This window comes from Octopus sinensis, linkage group LG26 (genome assembly GCF_006345805.1).
Source record: "Octopus sinensis linkage group LG26, ASM634580v1, whole genome shotgun sequence".
In the NCBI taxonomy this organism is placed as follows: Eukaryota; Metazoa; Mollusca; class Cephalopoda; order Octopoda; family Octopodidae; genus Octopus; species Octopus sinensis.
In genome coordinates, this window is record NC_043022.1 from 24339152 (window position 1) to 24348744 (window position 9593).

Sequence of the window (9593 nt, forward strand, 5' to 3'; positions counted from 1 at the left end):
GTGTGTGTTTATATATATATGTGTAGGTGTGAAAATGTGGGGATGGGTGTGTGGGTGGTGTGTTGTGATGTGATATATATATATATATATATATAAATTCTTTAAAATGTGTCAACTTCAAAGCTGCAGTCATGCTAGGGAACATATACATACACACACACACATTTATATTAGGGAGTATAGTCTTGCTGAAGCATTGTTCAAGAACAATGCCCCATTGGCCTGGGATTGGAAACCACAAATGCAAAATCATGAATACAACACCCTAACCAATAGATCGCATGCCTTCACAACATATATATATATATATATATATATATGCCAGAAACTTGCTGCAAGGCAAGCACACAGCAGGAGAGATCTTCAGTGGAAGAATTCTCATCCAATAAGGGTTTTGGCCCTTATTCCAGACACTCTATGGGAGCCAGGCCCATCTAGGTCATGACTCCTACGTGTGCCCCTGCTGCTTTCCAAAATCCTGTCTCCAGCAGGATCTGAACCTGGGTCATTCTTTTTGCGATCTTGTATTTCCAGGTCTGTGTTTCAGACCTCTAGGCCAAACACACACATATATAAGGTTGTCCCAAAAGTTTGTAGAAAGTCTTGGAAAATAATGGTCTTTATTTTGAGGAATAATTTTTGTTGCTTTTGTTAGTACTTGGCGAGTAAAAATTCAATTTTCGCAAGTGTTTATGAACTTTTGGGACAACCTAATATATATATATATATATATATATATATATATATGACATCACACTACAATAGTTTACAAAAGAACCTTCAAACCTGGTACCGGTTCCATTCAGTTAGCCATGGTAAAATATCCACCCAATGTCGGTTTCAACAATTGGACTTACCTAAAAAGAGAAGAAAAATAAAGAATAGTAAAAATTGCTTTGAATTGTTGAAAATCTGAGTCATTCAATAATATTTGGAATTAATTTTGTCTTTCTTTCTTTTGGAAATCTTGGAATATCTTAGACTATAATTTTCTGCTATGGTTTCTCATGGCTAGACACAACAACAAGCTTTCCACAGAGTAAGTTAGAGTCAAGTGTACCAACTCCAGTATAAATATTATCATCATCATCATTTAGCATCTACTTTTCTTTTCCATAATTGCATGGGTCCAAAAGAGTTTATTAATGCAGATTTTCTATAATTGGACGCCCTTCCCATCAACAATTCTCACCAGTTTCCAAGCAAGGTAATAACAACCCATGACCAGATGTTCTCGCAGAATTTGAACTCAGAATGTAAAGACAGACAAAATGCCGCTAAGCATTCTGCCTGGTGTGCAAATGATTCTGCCAGCTTGCTGCCTTCAATAATAATAATAATAATAACCCTTTCTACTAAAGGCATAAGGTTTGAAATTTTGGGGGAGGGGTCTAGTTGATTACATCGACCCCAGTGTTTCACTGGTACTCTACTAACTCTGAAAGGATGAAAGGGGAAGTGAACCACAGTGGAATCTGAAGGCAGGATATAAGAACAGGTGAAATACTGCTAAGCATTTTGCCCGGCATGCTAACGAAATAATAATAATAATGATAAGAGCACCCAGAGAGCTCAAACCTCTGCCGAGGCAACACCAATGTCCTCTTGATGATTAGCCAGAGATGATTTTTAAAATGAGAATATCTGAAATAAACTCGACTGCCATCACAAACGAGAATACTAAAAATGAACCCGACCGCTCTCAAAAATTAATAAAAAAAGAAAAACAGGAAAAATAATCCAGAATCCTTGTCTGGTACCAGATCGATTCCAAATCTAATCAGTTTGTGCCAGTCACGAGGCCAAACATCCCTGAAAGTTTCATCAGAATCCATCCAGCGGTTCTTGAGATATCTTGTCCACAGACAGACAAACAAACACGACTGAAAACAATACCTCTGCCTTTGCTAAGGTGGAGGTGATAATAATAATAATAATAATAATGATAATAATCCTTTCAACTGCAGGCACAAGGTGTGAAGTTTTGGAAATTCTGCAATCCTGCCAGCTCATTGCCTTTAAATAATAATAGTAATAATCATCATAAAGTGACATAGTTGTTTAGCCACAGGTCAGTCCAAACTGAGCACACCTGTGATCAAATGTATTCCATCTATGACCATCCTGCCATTTTGTATGTCCAATACACCTGGTTGTCCAATGTATACTTCCCTTTTTATATTGTAATAAGGATATTCTGCTATTTCTAGTAAATCCAGTGATCAAGTATGGGCCCATGGTCTTGTTGTCGATGATGCTGCTGGTGATGTTGTTGGTGTAAGGTCTGAGACATGCAACTGCTCTATTTCAACAGAACAAACTACAATAGCAATTAATTCATTGCCGTGATCCACTGTTCCACTCAGCCACTCCACTGAAGATGAGAGCGTGTGTGTGTAGGAGGTGGAGAAGATCAGATCAGATCAGACTTTGAAGATTCACTTGACAGGATGTTACTGTGACCCCCATCATCCATACCCTGTCCATTTCCTGATGGACAGGTCAAGGTTGCAAAGCCCTAGCCATCAGCTCCTTATTCAGCTGCTAGTCTCATCCATTGAGACACACACACAAAAAAAAGTGGAGGGGGGGTATCTTCAACATATAATATTGCCTATGATTCATAATGATTCCAGTTTTCTACTTCACAGCTTCCTAATAGCATAACAGTCGTGTTATATCTAAGTTTATACATATAATAAAACACACACACACACATCAACATACATACACGTCTTTATAAACACAGACACATTTACACAAACATACATATATACATTTATGCGCGTGTATACAAATGCATGCATACTCGCATGTGTATTTCCTATATTTACTTTATAAATACATGCCTGTGTATATTATCTCTGTGCAACACGCGTGTGCATGCTGCATATATTCATGTGCATACAATAAAACAGCAGCTTACCCTTTCAACCTTGCAGTAAGCCACAATGTATTCAATAGCGTGTTGTGACAGGAAAAAAAACAAATCCCCCCAAAATGCATAGAGACACACATTATTATTATTATTATTATCATCATCATCATCATTTATATTAACCGGATCATGAGAGACAGAAAGCAGATACAGTATAGATTAGCAGTGAAGGAAATGGATTTCATATGGTAATTTACTATTTCCTTTCTCTCTCTCTCTCTTTCTCAATATAAATGTGTGTGTGTGTGTGTGTGTGTGTGCTGTCATGCACATGCATGGTATGTGTACAAAGATGTATGTATATAGGTATGTGTGTGTCTATGTGCATATGTATAAAAGTGTGCAGATGTGTGTGTGTGCACGCATATAAATATATATATATATACATACACACACATATACATACACACACATATATTCACACATATATACATACACACATATATACATACATATATACATACATACACACACACACATATATACATACACACACACACATATACACATACACACACACACATATATACACACACACACATATATACATACACACACACACATATATACACACACACACACACATATATGCATATTCATACATGTGTGTGCATATGGCTGTGAGCAAGAAATGAAAACGAAACAAACTAACAAAATAAAAAAAAAAAAAAAAGAAAGATGTATCACACAACATAACAGTGAAGAGATAACATATGGTGAAATAAACACTGAGAGGATATCATATCATAAACAGCACCCGATAGCAATAGGAGAAATGCAAGAGAATAAGTATGTGTGTGTGTGTGTGTGAGTGTAGTATATGTGTGTGTGTGTGAGTGTAAGGTGTGTGTGTGTGTGTGTGTGTGTGGTAGTGGGGGAATAAATAAAATAATAACCCCCATAGCTGTTTGAATATCAAATAGCAGGAAGAAGTACACAGCAAGGTAACTAATGCCGGAGGTATCAGCTATCTGGAGGCAAGTGCTAAATGAAAACATTCATCGCAATAAATCACACACAGAAATTGCCAGCTCTCTTGATGGCTCCTTTATCATCATTACATATCGTATAGGTGGCAGCAGGCGCAGCTAAACAGACACGGCTTGCAACAGCGAAAAAGGATGGAAGGGGTAAGGGTGAAGCGGTGGCAGTTAGATTGCAACCTAATTGCAGATATATAACTTTGATCTAATCAATAAATTTGGCGATAGAGTTTCGGTGCAAAATTCTTCTTATATATTAGCCACAGCTTTCAGGTTTTAATGCTAAAATTAACATTTCAATCAATAAGAGGAAATGTTGTTGTTGTTGTTATTATTATTATTATTATTGGACAACAAGTAGTTCATACTAAACACACAAGAGCACTAAAACAGTTTGACTTTGATTACAGCTGATCTGACTATTTGTGCTTCTTCGTCTTTTGTAGTTTAGTAACAGAAGACAGAGCACTGCAAGTGACTTTTACAGGGCACCAAGATTAGTCAGGAAGAATATATAAAAAAACCTGGTATGGAGGCTTGCAATTCCTCAAAAGACACCCAAGGGTCAGACAGTATCTGGCAGAAACGTTAGCACACAGGGCGAAAGGCGTAGCTGCATTTCGTCTGAGTTCAAATTCCGCCAAGGTCGACTTTGCCTTTCATCCTTTCGGGGTCGATAAATTAAGTACCAGTTACGCACTGGGGGTGATATAATTGGCTTAATCCGTTTGTCTGTCCTTGTTTGTCTCCCCTATGTTTAGCCTCTTGTGGGTAATAAAGAAACAAGTATCATACCACATGAAGGATTAAGATTTGTTGTTGCTTGTCTACCTCAGGTTTTTTGGTAGGACAGGTGTCAAACTAGAAGCCGGAGCCAGAGGGGAAGTAAAAGATCGGAGTATGACAGGATCAAATTGGGAGAACAGCTAAACTAAATTTCATAGGATGGAACTCTATATCGTAGAGTAGGACAAGGGAATGCAGAAGACATGCTCTCTTATACAGAATCACAGCCAAGATTTACAGAACATGAAAAGTGACAAAAGAGAAGCTTTTCCGATAGAATCACATCTAAAACTCAGAACATAGAGAAGACAAAGAGAAGCTACATGAAACATACCCAAAACCTACACTCAGAATATGCAGAGTGGCAAAAGAGAAGCTGGGGTATGTACAACACACAAGAGCAGAGGGTACTTAAAATATAAAACGCAGATCTTTTCGGTTTGAACAGCAGTTTTTAACATAATTTCTAGGTAACTAAAAAATTTTAAATTTCGTATACTGGTAGAATGTGTTTATAAAACAGCATTTTCTCTTGGCTTTATTGAGAAAATTTCTTGCATTTTGGCAATTTTAACCAATCACTGGTGACTATGGAGTTAAAAAGCATTCTGTGCCGTGGGTTTATTTACATTTGTGAAGAAAAAAAGATACCCTTCTCCCACCCCTAACCCTAAATCTAAAATAGATTGAAATGCAATAGATCGATACTAGGGTCATAATTATGGGTGACAATTTCATATGACACCGCTAGAGAAAATGGCAAATTGCTAAGTTACAGGGACACAAACACACTAACACCAGTTGTCAAGCAGAGGCGAGGGACAAACGCAGACACACACACGACAGTCTTCTTTCAGTTTCTGTCTACCAAATCCATTGAAAGCATTGATTGGCCTGAGGTTATAGTAGAAGGCACTTGCCCAAGGTGCCATGCAGTGGAACTGAACACAGAACTATGTGGTTGTAAAGTAAGTCTCTTACCGCACAGCCACACCTGCGCCTATATGTATGGACAGGGTATAGGTGGCGAGTTGACAGAAACGTTAGCATGCCAGGCGAAATGCGTAGCCGTATTTTGTCTGCCGTTACGTTCTGAGTTCAAATTCCGCCGAGGTCGACTTTGCCTTTCATCCTTTCGGGGTCGATAAATAAAGTACCAGTCACGCACTGGGGGTCGATGTAATCGACTTAATCCGTTTTTGTCTGTCCTTGTTTGTCCCCTCTGTGTTTAGCCCCCTTGTGGGTAGCAAAGAAATATATATGTACGGACGGTGGGGGGGGGCGAACAGATGCTAAAGTGATTAAAAAGAAAACAAATGCAAAAACAGCCACACTGTGCACTCCCCCCCCACCACCACTACTCTAATCAATATGATTCCCTACGTCACTGCCAACTTCTGCCACTACACTAATACAGAAACCATATAACTGTCCCAAATACAAGATATTGACATAAAATGACATTTACATTTGGATTAAGGTAGCAAATTAAAAAACAATGTACACCAATTTATAGAGTAATCATGGCGAAGGTCAGAGAGGGAGGCAGAGGGGTTAGAAGCAACCACATACATCAAAAAGGCAGGAAAAGAAATCAATGGTTTGAGACAGTACTCTTCACTAGTTTTCTGCCAAATCCTTCAAGGATATTTAATATTATATCATGATGATGACAAACATTTTCTCTATAAACTACTGATGACGCCTTAGATAAGTTCGTCTCTGAAGATTTCCAGTGAATCGGTAACTATGAGCTATTAATTGTACAGCTGACTGGACTGTCTATTCCCACAGAACTGATTACAAACACAAAAGAATGACAGAAAGAAAAAGAGAGGCGAAGAGAAGAAAAACATGAAAAGAAATGTAAATCATTGTGGTAAAGAGGTGGTAGGTTAAGACAGCGCAGTGCTTTATGTAAGATTAAACTTAAAAGTTTATCGTTTCGTAATGATAATAGATCTACTACTGCAGGGTTTCATATGGCGCCGGTGGATAGTTCTGCAGATGCTAAGTGAATCATCATCATCCCTCGATGTTCATTTCCCATGCTAGCATGGGTCGGACGGTTTGATAAGGAGCTGGTAAGATAGGAGGGGCTGCACCAGGCCCCATTGTTTCTTCTGGGCTTGGTTTCTGTGGCCGGATCATCATCATCATCATTATTGTTTAATGTCTGCCTTCCATGCTGGCATGGGTTGGACGATTTGACAGGAGCTGGGGAGGCAGGAGAATACACCAGACTTCTGTGTCTGCTTTGACAAGGTTTCTGTGGCTGGATGCCCTTCCTAATGCCCACCGCTTTACAGAGTGTACTGGGTGCTTTTTATGTGGCACCAGTTCCAATGCTTTTTATTTGGAACCAGCACCAGTGCTTTTTTATGTAGCACTGAATTGGAGGCAAATATCTCCCTGGCTACAACAGAGATGTCTGATTTAAGCACAAGGTCAGCAATTTTAAGGGGAGATGGCTACACAATACCCTCAACCTCCAGTTGAGCACTGGAGTTGATGTAATCAACTTAATCCCATCCCTGAAATTGCTGGCCTTGTGCCAAAATTTGAAACTATTATCATTAAGGCATCGAGCAGGCAGAGTTGTTTGCACGATAGAAAAAAAAAAACGCTTAGTGGTATTTATTCCAGCTTTACATTCTGAGTTCAAATCCCATCAAGGTCAGCTTTGCTTTTTATTCTTTCAGGATCAATAAAATAAGTACCAGTCATGTACTGGGGTTGATGTAAGCGACTAGCCACCCCACCTCCTCCTCCCTCAAAATTTCAGTCCATGTGTCTGAAAGTAAAAAGGATTATTATTTTATTGTTTAAGGCGGCTAGCTTCCAGAATTGTTAGCCTGTTGGACAAAATGTTTAGTGGTAAATCTTCTGGCCTTATGTTCTGAGTTCAAATTGATCTTGGCCAACAGCCAGATCCATCCCACAAATGACAACAGCTATTTGTCAAAACTCTGCAAGTGAAATAAATAATAATGGCAAAGTATTATGGATATAAGTGAGCCATCCAAGTAGTTCTTTTAAAAACTGCGTTATCTTAAAAGGAAACACCAGAAATTAACCCTAATTAATTCCTCTGGATAACGGTTATTAAAACAGGTGGAACCGTCAGAGCTTCCACATCAAAGTACTTTCTGATTTAATGAGCTACTAAAAACGAGGTAGGTGTTTGATAGTGCTGCTTTGCTATACCAGAGATTACGACAGTTAAAAGCTGAAAGCTGTACAAAGTACATGTACGAAACACAGCAAGAACTTGAAGAGAAAGAAGTTGGGGAGGAGGGGGGGGCAGTACCCCACCACCACCACCACACCTCCACGAACCAAGCAAGACAATAAAAGCAAGAGCAAATAGCTATGAAGAAAAATTTATGGTAAAGGATGTAAAATCTCTATTTGAATAGAGTAAAGCCTAGAAAGAAGTGTGTATTAGTTTGTTTGATGGTAATTTATGACTGTCGTTGGTGGCCACCACATTGAGAGATAAACTAACTTCCTAGATTGTTTTTAGAAAAGAGAAAGAAAAAAGAAGGAGGCGGTGGAGGTGTGGATAGATACAAGGATATTTCTTCAAGGTATGTATTAACATTTTATAACTGACACTGGAGTATTTTTAGTAAGACATTGGAAACTGGCTGGCAACAGATTCGTTTCGCTCAAGCACTACTGTGTATGTATATGCATACGCTTGAAACTGTGTGTGCATATATACATCATATTTTTGTATATGTATATATGTAATGTATACCTCTGTGTAAGTATGCAGGTGTGTGTGTTTAAGTGTATATATATATATATATAATAACAAAATAATAAATAAAACATATGCATAGGCACAGGAGTGGCTGTGTGGTAAGTAACTTGTTTACCAACCACATGGTTCCGGGTTCAGTCCCACTGCGTGGCACCTTGGGCAAGTGTCTTCTATAGCCTCGGGCCGACCAAAGCCTTGTGAGTGGATTTGGTAGACAGAAACTGAAAGAAACCCGTTGTATATATATATATATATATATGCGTGTGTGTGTTTGTCCCCCTAGCATTGCTTGACAACCAATGCTGGTGTGTTTATGTCCCCGTTATTTAGCGGTTCGGCAAAAGAGACCGATAGAATAAGTACTGGGCTTACAAAAGAATAAGTCCCGGGGTCGAGTTGCTCGATTAAAGGCGGTGCTCCAGCATGGCCGCAGTCAAATGACTGAAACAAGTAAAAGAATACATACATACATATATGTACGTACCTACATCTATATGTAGATATATATACATGCATATATGGGTACAGGACACCAAAAAAATGTCAAACACAATGAGAAACGAAAACATAAACACAAAACTAAGGAACTGGACATTTTTCTTAAACAACGAACAAATAGAGTACAGGACATACAACACAAGAAACATTCCCCTTCTTCAGCCGCCTCTGTTTCATCTACTCCGCATTTCGTATATATATATATATACATACACACACACTGGTACAGCCATGCACACACGTGTGTATGTGTGTGTGTGTGATATCAGTTTATTTTTTCACTTGGTTTAGTCACTGAACTGCAACCATATTGAGGTACTGCCTAGAAGGTACTTATTTTATTGGTCTGCTTTTGCTAAACTGCTAAGTTACAGGGGAGGTAACATACACACACACACACACACACACACACGTAGCAAGCTTCCATGCATTTTCAATCTAACAATTTCACCCAGTTCTCTTGAGCCTAAAAACTTGATTACATAAAATTTAGTCTGGTATCCAAGGCATTAAAATCCTTTTGATACCAACCCACCCGAGACTGTGCTTGCCTCTATGATACAAACTCCATTTTAAAGAGATTTAAATGAAAACTTCCCATCAAAATTTCATGTTGATT

The 9593-nt window shown here is 38.6% G+C and overlaps 1 protein-coding gene across 1 annotated transcript in view; it reads right to left on the minus strand.

The window, feature by feature from the left end:
* Positions 1–518: 518 nt before the first annotated feature.
* Positions 519–9593, minus strand: part of LOC115224709 (putative uncharacterized protein DDB_G0277255) — a 430967-nt gene continuing 421892 nt past the window's right edge. Inside the window, exons 2-3 of the transcript XR_005003931.1 lie at positions 740–857; positions 519–572 (exon numbers count right to left, since the gene is read on the minus strand). The gene's annotated coding sequence lies outside the window, so the exon portion shown is untranslated. The remainder of the gene's footprint in view (positions 573–739; positions 858–9593) is intronic.